This window comes from Odocoileus virginianus, chromosome 2 (assembly GCF_023699985.2).
Source record: "Odocoileus virginianus isolate 20LAN1187 ecotype Illinois chromosome 2, Ovbor_1.2, whole genome shotgun sequence".
Taxonomy (NCBI): domain Eukaryota; kingdom Metazoa; phylum Chordata; class Mammalia; order Artiodactyla; family Cervidae; genus Odocoileus; species Odocoileus virginianus.
The window spans coordinates 40,902,001-40,919,324 of NC_069675.1; the positions used below are offsets into that span (position 1 = coordinate 40,902,001).

At 44.7% G+C, this 17,324-nt stretch overlaps 1 pseudogene; it reads right to left on the bottom strand.

The window, feature by feature from the left end:
- Positions 1-9,972: 9,972 nt before the first annotated feature.
- Positions 9,973-10,222, bottom strand: LOC110147532 (bublin coiled-coil protein pseudogene; annotated as a pseudogene).
- Between the last annotated feature and the right edge of the window lie 7,102 nt (positions 10,223-17,324).

Sequence of the window (17,324 nt, forward strand, 5' to 3'; positions counted from 1 at the left end):
CTTCCAGACTTATTATTTCTTATTATTTCTTGAGAGCGTCCACTGCTCTTTTAAAAACAAGGGGCCTATTCTGTGAGCCGCTCAATGGTCTATTTTAAACTCGTGGGCTGTGTTTGTTTACGTTCAATTCCAGGCCTTGCCCTTTGCAAGAAACCGTCACTGGCATCGTTCAGAAAGCCAGTGGAGACTGCCATATCACTGTTTACAGCTTTCTCACTTAAAGAAAAGGGGTGGAAATCGAATATTTGCAATTGTCCCAATTCTGAGAGGGCCCTAGAGAAGACAGATGGTGCCAAGTCGGCGAGTCTGAGAATTCCTGGGGCAGCAGTGAGTACTAGGTAGGTGCTGAAATGGAAGAGAGAAAGACGCTGACGCCAAGGAAAAGAATAAATGTGTTCATTTGTCCAACAAATACTGAGCACCAACTAAGTGCCAGACACGGGTCTAAGTACCTGAATACAACAATGAACAAAACAAAGAAGTTGCCCTCTGGGAATATACATTCTAGTGAGAGGAAGCTGACAATAATCAATAACTGATAACATGTTATTTCTATTATACCAAGTATAACAAGTTAACAGTAATAGTGGTGATCATGTCTATACATCATTATGCCTGAGACACCGTCTCTGATCATTCAAACCCGCAGAGGTTGTCCTTTAAGTGCCCTGATATTTATTTTCCAGTACCTTCTTCTCTGGGCTTCCCTGGCAGCTCAGCAGTAAAGAATCTGCCTGCAGTGCAAACAATGTGGGTTCGATCCCTGGGTTGGGAAGACCCCTTGGAGGAGGGCATGGCAACCCACTCCAGTATTCTTGCTTAGGAAGATCCCACGGACAGAGGAGCCTGGCAGGCTACAGTCCACAAGGGTCACAAAGAGTCAGACACGACTTAGCAACTAAACAACAGCAACAATAATAATAACAAATAAATACACTGGAGAAATATCAGGTGTGTCACACAGAAACTCAAGACTTTCCTAAAGAGATGCCCAGGCCCTAAGGTGACATTGGTCAATCATTTAGAAGTTGCAGCATCTGAACTCTGAACACTGTTGGTCAAATTTTTATCAACTTCTCAGTGCTCCTCATCACCTTAGCCCAAATCTCTACTCACCAAGGCAGGGCTCCAGCATGACAGGCAGGAGGCCTCCAACCAGTCAATGGCCTCCAACCCCTTCTCACCTTTCCCCCACAACCGAGCTGCCATCTCCACACTGATACCCAGCAGACCCTCACTCTTTTGCTCTAGGACCCCTCAGGTCAAGGAGAAAGCAGTTTGATGCAAACATGTTTACAAGTGAATGGGCTCTGGTTTGCCTCCCTAAAGAATTAGCTTTCTAAATACAAGGCTCCTCTCTTGCAAGGGCGATCTTCCCGCAAAAGCCTGCTCCAGTGGAGGAATTTTATACTTTGTGAAACCTGAATCAACAAGATATTTTTAGGCCATGAGGACTTCTAGGGACTCTCCTGGAATCATATAAACCTCCATCTCTGCCCTCACATCTGCCCCTTGCAACCTCCATTTGCCAAATTTCAGAAGCATGTTCTTAAGGAACCAACAGACACCATTTAAAACAGAAGTGGGGAGGGAAAGCAAAGGCAACAAGAAACAGACAGACAGACATCAGAGAACCTGCAAACCAAGTAAGGCGTTTGCTAAGAAGACCTTTGCACCACTCGGACAGAAGGGACCCATTGTATATCTGATCCTGTGGTCTGTGTAAAGGGCCCATGCTGCAGTGATGTTTTTGACAAGATCTGTGATTGATTTGCCTGTTCATTAATGAATGGACCTGGAACTGCACACTGCTTTGGCTCTAGAGAAAGCATATGATTACAGCATGTGTGGTGGCAAATGCTATAATTAAAGATGCAAAACAGGGCTCATTACACACCCATTTTAAGTGCTTGGAACTTTTTGAAACAGTCTCCTTTTCAGAAGCACCATCTGCAGGTGATAAGCCTCAGGAGACTTTCCTCCACCCAGGACATATGAAAAAAATTGAAATGAGTAGGTTAGGGGTGGGGAGGGGAGCGTCCAAATCTTTAGAGTAATATATATATATATATATATATATATATTCAGAACCTACATTGTCCAGCAGAAAAGTATAAGAAAGATGGCCACATCTCTCAGAATGGGGACCCACAGAGCTGGATCTTGAGAGTTAGGATAAAATGCTGGTTTGCATTCAGAAATTATATCACTTGGAAATTATATCATAGCTCTGAAAGATCGCATCACATCTCAACAGCAGATCATTATATGATAGAGTTTGTCCTCCAATACAGGGTTCACAGAAGTTCTTACTGAGCCAATAAAAGTCAAGTAACTATAATCACATAAAGACAAAAAGCACCACCATGAATGTACAGCCTACTTTACTCACCAAGCAAATTGCCTGAATGTGCCTGAGATATTCAAGTCAGAGCAGGTAGAAAAAAGGGTCCTTATTTTTCAGGTGGGGAATGGAAGGTAATGAGACACAGAGAGGTCAGGTGAGTTGCCCAGGGAGAAGGAGCAGGTCAGGAACCAAGTCAGGACAAAAACTAGCACTCCCAATTCCTCATTCAGTGTTTGCTCTCCTCAGGCTGCACGTCTCAGAAATGTCAAACACATTATGCAAGAATATCAGGAGTCTGTGTGGAGGCAGAAAAGACTCGGTTTCCAGTTAATAAAATCATCATTACATGCACAGCACAAAAATGCTCTCCCCAGCTGAATGCACACTTCAGAGTAGGTAGGCCTGGAGGCCCATGTGCTCACCAGGTGGCACAGTCCTTTGAACACTGGTTAACATTGAAACTGTGAGATGCTTCTCCAATCACCCCACTCCTTTCAGGACACTTGATTAACGGAAGCTCCTTGGAAGGAAAGTTATGACCAACCTAGATAGCACGTTAAAAAGCAGAGACATTACTTTGCCAACAAAGGTCCATCTGGTCAAGGCTATGGTTTTTCCAGTGGTCATGTATGGATGTGACAGTTGGCCTGTGAAGAAAGCTAAGTGCCAAAAAATTGCTGCTTTTGAACTATGGTGTTGGAGAAGACTCTTGAGGGTCCCTTGGACTGCAAGGAGATCCAACCAGTCTATCCTAAAGGAGATCAGTCCTGGGTGTTCATTGGAAGGACTGATGCTGAAGCTGAAACTTCAGTACTTTGGCCACCTTATGTGAAGAGTTGACTCATTGGAAAAGACCCTAATACCGGGAGGGATTGGGGGCAGGAGGAGAAGGGGATGACAGAGGATGAGATGGCTGGATGGCATCACCTACTCGATGGGCATGAGTCTGTGTAAACTCCGGGAGTTGGTGATGGACAGGGAGGCCTGGCGTGCTGCAATTCATGGGGTTGCAAAGAGTCGGACACGATTGAGTGACTGAACTGAACTGAAAGGAACCTCCATATCTACAGAGGCCTACTGCAGGGTGGAGGAAGAGGGGGCACTGACGCTGGAAGCACCTACCTTGACTAGTTTTACTTTTGTCCTTTTCTTGACCCCAGAGATATAAATGGGTGAAGGGAGGGGTGAATAGGAAAAAGAATGTCAAATTTTATAGCTGCAAATCCATTCACAGACAGTAAGACTGCAAATTCCAACCAGGCTAGGCTGGGAACACCTCTTTATGAACATCCAGGCCCTTTGGTCCTCTGGAGGAAGGCATTCAACAGAGCCCTGGGATGTGAGTCACTTGTGTGCAAATTGCATACACTCATTACTATTAGAATCCCTCTGCCCAGGGAGAAGAAATCAGGTCATGGGTCACCACCTCTGGTTTGAACCAACCTAGAAAAGCACCTTTAAAGAACTCCAGAAGGAGATATATTAAAACAGCCTCAGTCACCTTTAGGAGAGTCCAGCCATTTCATTGCTATTAGCTTCTTTCTTAAGGAGAACTTACACCCTCTAAGCTGTGGCCTAAGCCAGCTACCTCTGTCCTATGATTTCCAAAAGCACATTTACTTTCTTTTGGCAAATTCTAACATTTCCCTTCAGTACTAGTAGCAACCAAGAACCACTGAGTAATAAGAGGCTAACATATTGATTTACGTGAAAACAAATCACAGATAAGGATCTTTTACTACAAACTAGACTTGCAGTTTTACCTGAAGTTGATAACAGTTTAAATTACAGGCTGGTTATTTTTACCTAAAATGACCAGTTCAAATTAAAACTACAAGTTTAATAATGGTTGGATGATAGAGTTTTGGGCATTTGATTCCAGCACGAATTAGTGTTTCTGGTATATACCTGAAATAAAACTGAAGATCCTAAAATTAAAGGTTCAGTTAACATACTGCTAAGGCCACAAAAATATTCAGGTGCCCCCACTGGTCTCATGTCCTTGTTGTAGAGTGAAAAATCCAGGCTTCTGATCCTAGCATAAGCACTAATTTGCTGGCAACCCTGGGAAAACCACTTAACCTCTCTGAACTTAACCTGTTTTTCCATCTGCTTCCTCTAAGAAGCAGAATAGAAGATCTCAAAAGGGCCCGGGATGTGTATGATTCTGCCTAATAAGGTTATGATGAGGATGAATTGAGATAAACCTTGTGAACTGCTTAGCTCAATGCCTGGAATACAGTAAGCACTCAATGTAAATGTTCACTATAATTATCAGTTGTGATATGCACAACCTGGGCTCACCAACTTGAAATGGAATTTTCAGTCCTATTCCATTGTCCTGTTAGAATACCATCTTTGAGCCTAAGATCAAGCAATAGGTAAATTCACACCAGCTGCAGAAAACTGTATCTATAGCCACAGGTGAGTCCGTGAAATTTTAGAATCATCAGGATGACATAAAGTAGGGCACAAAGAGCCCCCTGAAGTCATTAATTCAGGCGGTTCCTTTGAGGAGGGGCAACCTTACCCCCAAATCAGACCAATCCTACATCCTAATTACATGTTTGCTAAGCCTCAGGGTATCAAAGACCTGTCTGCCTAACTACTACCTTATGTGGCTTGTATCATCCACTTGGTCTCCTCAGCTTCCTTCTTCTGCACACACAGAAGACTGCATGTCCCAGACTTCCTTGCAGCCTGAGCTGAGTGGCTGTGGTTGGTGATACTAACTTTCATATCCAGTCATTAAAGTATCCATGAGATTCTCCATCTCTTTCTCTTTGGCTGCAACTTACATGCATGTATGTATTTATGCCTGCCAGGTTATGATGTAAATTGCATTTCTTAATGTGGTTTGTAGTCCAAAAAATGGAAAGCTTAGAGCAACCTCACAAGGTAGGTCTTATCTCCATTTCACAGCTAAAAGCATCATTCAGAAGGGCTAAGTGATTTTTCAAAGTCACAAAGCTACTAAGTGGAAGCACTGGTGCTTGGGCGGAGGTCGGGTTGCCACCAAGCTCTTGTGTATGCTGGTCTTCATCACAGCTGGTGGCCACATTGGCCAGCTCCACCCAGGGCGCTTGGGCAGGGAACCTCCACCCTTACCTGGCCCTTCACACATTTTTAGGAGTTATGTATGAAAGTTTCAGTGGCTTCTATTTGCATATATTTTAAACAGATGTCCACAAACACACACACACAAATTTTTCAGCCTATTGCAAAATAGGTCAGTTTGTATTTTATTTCTCCCAAGTGGTATTGAAAACCACAGAAAAAAAACCCCAGAGAGAAAGGCTGGCTGATGCCAGGCCAGTGGTGGCAAAGGGAGACCTGATATTTATAAATCACGAGCATCAGATGGAAAATAAAGAAGAAACAGAATCCATTCTTGTAAGGTTGGATGAGGTAAAACAGGAAAATCTGAACTCCAACAAGACCTATCCATCCACTTATTTTCACTGATTCCTTAAGTGCATCTATGGACAACTCAAAACCAAGATACTGTGTATCTTGAAGATCAGTTATAAAAATTCCTGGGAGCTTTACCCCCTTAAATATCAATCAACATGGTTATGGATTTAGATCCTAAGATGCTTATTAGGCCTTGATTCTTTGGAGAACATGAACATTTTGCCATTCAGTCCAAAAGCTGGAAGCAGCAGTCATGGTCTGATTCTGTTTTTAGACAATATACAGGCATAGCACTGTGGTCAGCCCACTGGGGAAAAGCAGGGACACCGCTACAAGTGTACAGATAACCAAAGTGCTAAAGAAGACCAACACCATCAGCTTTTACTTGGCAGTGACAGAGAGCACAGGATGGCCAAGCCCCAGGAAGGGAGGTCTGTGCCCAGCAGGTGGTATGGTGTAGGATCTCCGGCCTCCTGGCCGGTAGAGGAGCTTCCTGCCTCCAGGCAACCAGGCTGAGTGCGCTCGGGAGACAGGCACCAAAAAGAACAGGATTCTAAGAGCACTTCTCACCCACTCCAACTGAGGTCTCTTCTACTCCATCAGAGACTCGCCAGCATCACCACTACCCCAGACAGAACATTCTGCTTCTGTGAGAGTCCCCTGAAGAGTCCCCTTAAGGTCATAAAAGGTTAACAAGACTGACTCTGTAACCCCCACACGCTGCCCAAACAGTTCCATCCTCAAACCCACATTACAGGCACATACCGACTACTCATGGCTCCCAGACCCTTTCAGGCTGACGGAGAACTCCTTGAGGCAGGATCTTTCACATTGAATATTTCCAGCTCAAATATTCCATCAGAAACGTTTGGGCCCTATCTGAGCTCACACGTTCTGGCATGGCCTTGCCCACGCCCCTCCCTATCCACCCCCAAGAAATAGCAGTCTGATGTTCCCTCTCTTCTTCCCTGTCTCTTTGGGAAGGGAAGACGTTATGCACTAACCTAACGAGTGTATTTAAAAATTGCAGCTGACTGCCATAGTAAATTCATGTCATGTTTTTTTATGATAGATAATATTTCAGAGACACAGTCCTGAATGGAACCAAAAAAAAATAAAAAAATCTTCTTAGAAAAACAATTTCTGTTCGGAAATTCAGCTGCCCACTTTCAGCTGTTACTTCTATAGAGAAAACACAATCTGAATTCTACAGACAGGCGACAAAGCCAGCTAAGAACTGGTGCATAGGAGGACTTTGTGTGTAACTTATATCTAATGTGGGGAACTCCAGTCATGGTACTGCAACTTTAAATCTCATTAAGCCCCTTCTAGGTATCAAAGGTAGGCCAGTCATGCCATTTCCTGAGTCCTGTCAAGTACAGGTTACAGGAAATTGACAAAAGAGCTTCCATTATCTAGCCAAATTTCACATGGCCCTATTATTAAGATGCTGCCTAGTTTGATCATTCTCTTAATCTATCAAAACTCCAAAAGGATAATCTTTTAAAAGCTTCCCCCCTTCCCACCCTTCCAACCCCCAGCCCTTCCTTTGTTGCTTAAATCAAGGGAAGCTGATTTTGTGCAAAGTTTGGAGGAGAGACATGCTGGTGGTGACAAAAACAAACACGAGACTTTTCTACCTGGAAACTGTTCCCTTTGATTCAAGACTGAATGTCACCACTTTGTAAACAAAGAAGATGATTAAAAAATGCTGCCTTGCTTGCTTGCTTTTTTATTTTTATTTTTAAAGCCCAGAGTCTTCCCACAGTACCTGGCACTCTGAGAAACCCCTATTAGGCACACCAGAAGACGATTCAAAGGAATTGTGTGCTCTTCGCTGGTTTTGCTTTATAAGCCAGGGGCCACCGAAAGAAAACAGAGCCTCCCATCCAGGTGTCCCTGCTTGGCAAAATAAGGGATGCAGATTGATGTGATCTGGAGGTGCCAGATATTAACATCCTCAGACCTCCACCAGGCACACTGCCAGGCCAGCTCCAGAGAGGCCTTGAAGGGCAGAGCAGGACCCACTTGCACTCCTGGCCATCTCCCCACAAAGGGCTTCTATTCCGGGACCCCACTGGAAGGCAGGTGCCCCTCCCCCCTCACGCAGGATGAGCGGGGAGCTGAACGGGCATGCAAGATGGACTGACTGCATTATTGATTTAAAACGGCCAGCTGACAGTACACCGTGCCTCCTCCTATTTATTTCCACAAGGTACATCTTTCTCTAAACTGAATTGTCTTTGATTTAAAAGCCGGGGTGTCTCCCCCGCCCCACCCCACCTCCAAAGAAACTGAATCTCATCTCGACACAGCTGCTCAAAGGCAGCCGGGTGGCTGTTACCTACTGAAGAGAGCTTTTGTGCTTCCGAGAGGAAGACAAGGCCCGCGCTGTGAACGTAATTTTTGATCATCCTGTTTAAATACACTGTGTGTCAATCAGAGAAGTTTGAAGAGCATTATAATTACAAAATATATCCCTGCTCTATAATCAGTATTGTTTGTTACAGTGGCCTGCATGGTGATAACAGTTTCAATATGTAATTCGAGGAACTTACAAATACCCATTTTACTTGTGCATTTAGGAAACACACTAGAAAGAAGAGAACAAATAAAGGGGTACTACATTGGTCAATAGCACATTTTTGATGCTGGGTTATCCTCCCTGTGACGGCAACAGTAGTGCTGACTTTAATGAAACGTCCCACTTTGGGGGACATTTGGTGGCCTGAACCCTCTGGCATGGAACACTGGGGTCAGGACTCTGGGTTCATTAAATGATTAACTACTGCCTCAATTTTACTTCTACCTTGGGTGGGATGTTGCAGGACTCAGCCTGAGCCAGGCACACCCCCACAGTCACCTGCAGGCTCTGTGTGTGTGTGTGTGTGTGTGTGTGTGTGTGTGTGTTTTCTTAAAAGGCAAGAGCCAGAAAGCCTACAGAGACATCTGGATGGGAGAGGCAGAACTGACTTCATCTGCTTAACTTTTAAAGCCTTGTACCTACTAACAGGCAAAGTAAATATGAATTTTAAAAGAGGCCTCTAATACACTCTCAGCCTTTCCTTCACTTTGAAAACTGATTAGTAAATCTATCCATCCAACATCTCCCCACTCCAGGTGGGCTTTCTTCTCACCCACCACCCACAGGACCCTCTTCTTTGACAGCAGGGTGGTCTGCCAGCACTCCAGGGCCTAGAGAATGGACTGGACAAAACTGTGACCTTCCTGGGAGACCCTCGTGAGCCATCACAGAGAAGCGAGCTCCAGGCAACTGAAAGGGTTTGCTTTCACTGGCTTCCTTACACCTACAGTGTCAAAATGCAATACTTTTTAAGCTGCTCTCCCATGCTGTCCACCCCCTGGATCTAGCCTTGCAATTCACCCTCCCTACAGAAATCCTCTCAGTCACATGGTGTGGGGACACCATGCAGAATACTCCTGACCAGAATCATGCACCCACCTTTGACAGTGCCCCTTTTCCAGCCCTCCTGTTCCCCCCATCTTGATCCCACCAGGTCTGCCCCATATGCACCCGCCTCCCTGTGCAACAACACCAGATCTGACTCTCAGGGTCTCTCCTTTGACAGCTGGTATAAGCATCCTTCAAAAATTACTGTGGACGATGACTACAGCCATGAAATTAGAAGATACTTGCTCCTTGGAAGAAAAGCTATGACAAACCTAGACAGTGTAAAAAGTAGAGTGTAAAAGACAGTGTAAAAAGTAGAGTGTAGTGTAAAAAGACATCACTTTGGCAACAAAGGTCTGTATAGTCAAAGCTATGGGTTTTTCCAATAGTCATGTATGGATGTGAGAGTTGGACCATAAAGAAAGCTGAGTGCTCAAGAATTGAGGCTTTAGAACTATGGTGTTTGGAGAAGACTCTTTTTTTTTTTTTGGTGTTGAAGACCCATTTAATGTGGACACTCTAGGCCTGGGGAGTGGCAAGCGCCCAGGAGTTGGGCAGGCAGGCATGGTGGGTGAGCTGCTGGCCCACACCTGGCTCCAGGAAGGGATGCTGGGAGGTGTGGGCTGGCCCAGGCACACCAAGGGAAGTACCAGAAAGGTGGCCTAGGCCAGCAGACCCCCCACCCCCAGGAGATCTGTCGGCCAGGCCTTGAGAAGGTATCTAAGCCAGATGGTGAGTGTTCAGGCCAGAGCCTAGCCCAGCAAGGCAAGGTTGGGACATGGCTAGGGACTCCCAGAACCTAGAGGCTGGCATCACTGGGGGTCTCTCCAAGCTGCTGCTGGAACTCAAGGCATGTCTTCCAGTTGGATTCAAGCAGTTCCTGGAGACAGGCATGGGAAGTGGTCATTCTTCTCCAAGTGGTCCAGACAGGAGTTGATCTGGTCCAACAGGGAGTTGATGGCAATGTATTATGCTTCCCTGAAGCTGTCTTCCTCGCCTCTCGCGCTCGCCCCCACCGGCATGCCCAGGTCCCCGCTGGGACCCCACATTGTGGACTTGGGTGCCACAAGGGCCGTGAGATGATGGAATGCGGTGACAATCTCGCCGACAGCTGGCACAGGTCGGAAGCTGGAGGCGGTGAGTGGAACTCTGGGCCAGAAATCAGAGGAGACTCTTGAGAGTCCCTTGGACAGCAAGGAGATCAAATAGTCAATTTTAAAGGAAATCAACACTGAATATTCATTGGAAGGACTGGTGCTGAAGCTGAAGCTCCAATACTTTGGCCACCTGATTTGAAGAGTGAATTCATTGGAAAAGACCCTGATGCTGGGAAAGCTTGAAGGCAAAAAGAGAAGGGGGACACAGAGGATGAGATGGTTGAATGGCATCACCGACTTAAAGGACATGAGTCTGAGCAAACCCCGGGAGATAGTGAAGATCAGGGAAGCCTGGCGTGCTGCAGTCCATGGGGTCACAAAGAGTCAGACATGACTTAGTGATTGAACAACAACAATACTCATCCTTCAGCAAAGTTACAGAATTTTAGAGGAGAATGCAGCCTGACACATAATCTTAGTTGCAGCACCGTTAGTTCTTCAGGTGAGGAATCTGACTGCAGACTGTGGATTCACCGTCCTCAGATCAGAGATCCTGCCTCCAGGCCATGTAGCCTCATAAGCTTCTCGAGGGCAAGCTCCCAGCCTGCCGCTTCTCCCCATTCTCCCCAGAGCCTCCATGGTGGCCCTCCCCAAAAAGGAGCATGAAAGAGTTGGTGAATGAAATTCCTGCTGCCACACTCATTTACGTTCGCTGACTATTCTGAGGCTATAAGTTCTCTTTTTAGTATTTGCACAGTGTATAACTTTCTCCAAAGTAAATTACCTACTATTTAAAGGCCAGGTGGTCCTCGTCTCACCTTTTTCTCTCTTCCTCTATTTCCCCTCTCTTTAAACTGAATCCTTTGTCAAGGTAATAGACATCTTCCTTAATTGTGACCATTTTTCTTCACAATTGTCACAACACAGGCTTTCAGTCCCAGGTCCCAAATTCTGGATCCTGTTCCAGAGAAGGACAGATAAAATCGAAGGCCAGGAGAAAGCCTGCAGAGGGAAGGAAGCAGGAACCCTGCCACTCTCTGAGTTCTGGTCCTTATATATCAGACTGTACCACAGCCCATGCCTTGCAGAGGCCACGTTAGCCCTCATTTTCTTTCAAGTCTAATATTATCAGGTTTTGCCTGCTTCACTCTCAGAGTTTTTAATCAAAATTTTTTTTTTTGCTTTTAAGCAAGGCCAGGATAGTAAAGTTACATGAGACAGCACAAGCAGGTATACAGTGTATATTGAGTTCAGGGGTAACATCGGCTTGGGGTATACAGGGATGTGTTCATGGGGGAAATGGGATTTGAAATGGGCCTGAAAAGACAAATTGGATTTGGACAGTGTTTCAAGTGGGGAAGGAGACAAAGTCACAGGAATAAAATCCAACACAGCAGGAGGTAATTAACCAGGACTGAGGATGAACAATACACCTTCAGATGTCCACCAGTGACACAGTCAAGAAGGGTTTCCTACTATCACTAGGGTGAGTTGGAAAATGGGGACTGAGCAGAAAGAGAAGGATGGAAGGTGGAGAAACCTCTGGGAGGCAAAAGCAACCAAATGTTACTCCAGAGGCCCCGACCCTAAGGCAGAGGACCTTCATAAAGTTGCTCAAGAGTGTTGGGACGGGCCCTGGGGACATTTCCCTGCCTGTGTCCCCCTCCCAGCCAGCAGCCACCACAGAAGGGATCATGAAATATTAATTCTATCTGATCTGGGGCCACCCAGGCAGAATCATGTCACGTGATACTTTAATGACCACAATTCAGGCAACACAGTCTGGCTGTGAAGGAAGAACTCCTGTCCCAGCCCAAAGGTGCTCATGTAACAGGAAGGAACAGGAAGTAGGACTCAAAAATCTAGCATGAGACCCCGCTGAACGCTCCAGGGTTCCCTGAGAGCCTGCTCTGCTTTGGCGGGATAGACAGGCATCTACCACCTCTCAGCCATTCCTCATCACCACTAACGTGAGCTGTTCTTCTGTGTATGGTGTCACTCCAGAACTAATAAAATGTGAAAGTCTAATTGTATTAGCAATTTCCCATCATATTCTATTAATATGTATCATATTGGTATCCATTTTCACTAATGTGACATGAAAGGCAGTAATGTGATTACTTTTTTAGTGAAAACAAATGTTAATGTAATTAAATGTTGACCACATAGGCTAGGAGGTGCAGCAACCAGTAGGTATTTGAGACTTTCTTCCTCTAGGAAAAAAGGAGGAGGTGGAGGAAGAGAGAGGCGTCAATCAGAATTAGGAAAAAAATATTTTAAGTGTGCCATGAAAATTCATGGTCAAAACCTGCCAATAATAGAGCTCTTCTCTAGGACAGTGCCTGGCACATTTTATGTTAACAGGGAGACTATAGCATATAGCGGAGAAGGCAATGGCAACTCACTCCAGTGCTCTTGCCTGGAAAATCCCATGGACGGAGGAGCCTGGTGGGCTGCAGTCCATGGGTCGCAAAGAGTCAGACACGACTGAGCGACTTCACTTTCACTTTTCACTTCCATGCATTGGAGAAGGAAATGGCAACCCACTCCAGTGTTCTTGCCTGGAGAATCCCAGGGATGGTGGAGCCTGGTGGGCTGCTGTCTATGGAGTCGCACAGAGTCAGACTGAAGCGACTTAGCAGCAGCAGCAGCATAGCATATAGAGATAAGACATAATTGTTGACATCAGAGTCTGGCTTCATACTCTGGATTTTTCTAGCTGAGAACTTTGGCCCAATTAATTTCTTTAAGCCTCAGTCTCAGTATTTGAATAATGGAGATAATAACAGCACCAGGCTCAGAGGTTCTTGTTAGAATTAAATGAGATTATGCTTATAAAACACTTAGCCCTGTGGCTGGCACATAGTAAATGCTCACAAAATATTAGAAAGTACTGCTGTGGTGCACAAAGGAGTAGACTAAAGTTTTTATCCAATGATCCTAGCATCTGTTCAAGCATGTAGCCCCTTGGAATATGCCTTCATTGTCCTGGAATAATCTACTTTCTTAGAATGAGTGAGCTTTTAGGCTCAAATTTCCAAACAGAACAAGTTGGGCAGGGGTGGGGGTGGGGGGGTGGGGGGGGAAGCGTTGTTTTTTGTTGTTATTGCTTTCATCCAGGTCCTTTGTCCCTTCTTGCTAATTCAGAAGTGAAAACCCAAAGCTCTTTTCTATGCCCACCAGAAAATAAGGGAAATATTTAGTAGCAGATTCAGCTTATTCCAGGGAATAAGAGGGTAAGAATTGACCGCTTCTGACACCAGTTAGGTGGTCAGTGTCCAAGCAAGATGCGGCAGGTGAGCCTTTCAGGGTCTCTTCCCCACCAGGGCTCCTTGAGCAGGAAAGCCAGGGACAAGGGAGAGGTCCCGCAGGCTCTTGATGCTTGTCTCCGAGTGGGACTAGCACAAGATAACATGGATTCAGGCTTCCAAACACTCCCAGAGCAATTTCTGCCTAGTGTGGCACCACGTCATTTCCAAGCTCCCTTCTGACTGCAAGAGCCTCTGGCTCCACAACACTCACCCGAATGAATCAACCTACTCAGACATCGAGCTCAACTTCTAACAAGCAACTCAAAACTTTTCCATCTTCTGGCATCCCTAAAGAAGAACTTGCCCTAGGGTATTTGGAAAGTGTGCCTATGAAGTAAGATTGGAGAGGGAGGTGGGAGGGGGGACCGGGATGGGGAATACATGTAAATCCATGGCTAATTCATTTCAATGTATGACAAAAACTACTGCAATGATGTAAAGTAATTAGCCTCCAACTAATAAAAATAAATGGGAAAAAAAAAAAAAAGATTGGACTTGTCCAAGGTACCTAGTGTCCTTCAGTTCCAGTACATGATCAAACTTTCATTTTTACATCAAAGACAAAGATCCATGTATCAAAGCTATGGTTTTCTGAGTAGTCATGAATCAATGTGAGAGTTGGACTGTAAAGAAGGCAGAGTGCCAAAGAATTGATGCTTTTGAACTGTGGTTCTGGAGAAGACTCTTGAGAGTCCCTTGGACGGCAAGGAGATCAAACCAGTCAATCTTAAAGGAAATCACCCTGAATATTTATTGGCAAGACTGATGCTGAAGTTCCAATACTTCAGCCACCTGATACGAAGAGTTGACTCATTGGAAAAGACCCTAATGCTGGGAAAGACTGAAGGCAGGAGGAGAAAGAGACAACAGAAGATGAGATGGTTGGATGGCATCACTGACTCAATGGACATGAGTCTGAGCAAACTCTGGGAGATGGTGAAGGACAGAGAAGCCTGGCGTGCTGCAGTCCATGGGGTCACAAAGAGTAGGACCCGACTAAGTGACTTAACAACAATATACTTGGAGCCTTATGTAATTTAGCATTATATTGGACTGCTCTTTTCATAAGTGAGGTTTATTTATTAAGCATAATGCTCAGCACTGTATTTAATACTCACATCAACACTCTGAGACAGGCACAGTAACCCCACTTTACAGATAAGGCAGCTGAGATTCAGAGAATGGCCAGTAGGGGCAGAACCAAGAGTTAAATCCGATATTTCTCCCCAGAGAACCACCTGTCTTTGTAGGAAAATGCCTTTTATTGCCAGGGTTACTAGAAGCTCACTGAAGACAGGACTTGCCCTTGACCATATCCAGTGAAATCAGGAGCTCTGGCTTTCATTCCTGTCTCCACTTCTCACCAATGTCATGAACATGAACTGTCACATGACTGCTCCAAGCAGGGTAGCCATGTGATTTACAGTCCAGATCATGACACATCTGAGACTGAAAGGGGGAACTAATTAGACAGGATGCTGGCACAACAGACACATCAGGGCTAGCCTAAGGGTACGGCAACGTGTCTCACACAATCATTTGCAAAACACCACAAAGTAGGGAGGTGGGATGAAACATCAAGGTTACCTCCCAGACTGAAAACTTGGATTCCTTGAGTATAGTAAGGTGGCAGGGGTGGGGGGGGGGGGGGTGAGGAGAAATATATTCATTTTGACAGGTAACCATAAACACAAAATGGTGAATATTGAATACTGAGTGAAGGGTGCACAGGAAACAAGTGATACAACAGGAGGACATTTGTTTTAATTCTGAAAAACACTACAAAATACATAAAAGAAAAACCATCTCTAATCTCACTGACTATAGCCCTCTTGGTACATTTTTCTTCCTTGATTTGTACCTATGTTTAGACAACATAACTACATATAAACATACATCCTTGAAAAAATTTGAAAAGAGCCAGGTATAGTTAGCAGCTCTGGTTTTTCATTGCTGCTCCAAGGATTTGTCCCTTTCTCTCATACATACACCCGTGTGTGCACACGCTCAGTCGTTCAGACATGTCTGACTCTTTGCAACCCCATGGACTGTAGCCCTCCAGGTTCCTCTGTCCATGGACTTCCAGGGAAGAATACTGGATTGGGTTGCCATTTCCTATTCCAGGGGATCTTCCTGAGCCAGGAATCGAACCCAAGTTTCTTGTGTCTCCTGCATTGGCAGGTGGATTCTTTACCACTGCACCAGCTGGGAAGCTCAGTGATTCACCTTTAATAAAGTTTCTCCAGCTTAACTCTACATGGGTGTAACTACCATAAAAAAATAAAAGAAAATAAATAAATATACATCTTTTTTTAAGTGACACTGTCTGCCTGCACTGTGCTTATTCTCACATCTGCATATAAAGACTTAACTCATAAGATAATGAGGGTTTCCCAGGTGGTTTCCCAAGAATCTGCCTGCTAATGCAGGAGACACAGGAGACCTGGGTTCTATCCCTGGGTAGGGAAGATCTCCTAGAGTAGACAATGGAAAACTACTCCAGTATTCTTGCCTGGAGAATCCCATGGACAGAGGAGCCTGGCGGGCTACAGTCCATGGGGTCATAAAGATTAGGCCACGACAGCACCACACAACACAATACAGTAACTTCCCATCACACGGATGAAGCTGTATATCTCACCATTTTCCCTCTCACTGGACATTTAAGTTGCGATCAACTACTTCAAAACCAACTATAAAGAATGTCACTGTACATTAGTCATTATACAGACACAATACTCCTGCTATATTATACTTTTAGGTACTTAATATGGTCATCTTAAAGTCTAAGAAATTCAGTCCAACCACTCACCAGAGAGGCTGTACCAATACACCCATTTCCACCCACACTGTATGAGTCTGCCCATTTCTCAGCATGTTTGCCAGCATCAAATTGTCTCCATTTTTTCAAATCTCCCAGGTTAAAAAAAGTATATGTTACTGATTAACTAACATTTCTTCAATAACTTGGAAGGCTTTCTTCTCAAATGTTTATCAGTCACTTTTTCTTTAAAAATACAAAGTACGTTTTCACCTATTTTTTCTATCTATTGTCCTTTACTTTTTGCTTCATAAAACCTCTTTGTATACTAAGAATATTAATCCTTTATATGTGATACAAATATCTTTTTCCAAAAGTTGGTCATTTGTCTTGTGAGTTGGTTTATGTCATCTTTTGTCAAGTACCAAACTTTGCTTTTGAGTGTTATATTTCCATTTTTCTTTCTCCAAGGCCTCTGGGGTTCCTATCTTCCTTTGAAAAGTATCCTAACCCCAAAATTTATCAGAATATTATCCACAGAAGTTCTGAGGATGGAAGTCCCCTGGAATCAATCAGAAACAGGGCTGGGTAGGAGCCAGGTCTCATCTGCCCAGCGGGATTCCTGGCAAGCCCAGGGGAACACGTGCATCAAGACTGCTCCACTTCACTCCCCAAAAGGCCCAAAGGGCAGAGAAGAGCGAATCCACCCTGCCAGGGCTCTGGGGGCCTAGCTCAGTTCTTAGAAATCCCAGGCTTTAAGGATTCATTAGAATTTTGTTTTCTATTTCATAATTTACTGAGATGTATTTTGCTATAAAAGTAATATTTTGATTACTAGCCAATGAAATCATTTAACTTCCCCTCCTTGAAATCATACCCCAGATTTGTTTGGCAATACTGGGTACCTCTGGCAGTATCTAAACCCCAGTTCTTGGGACTCCCCTTGGTAGTCCAGTGGTTAAGAATCCACCTTCCAATGCAG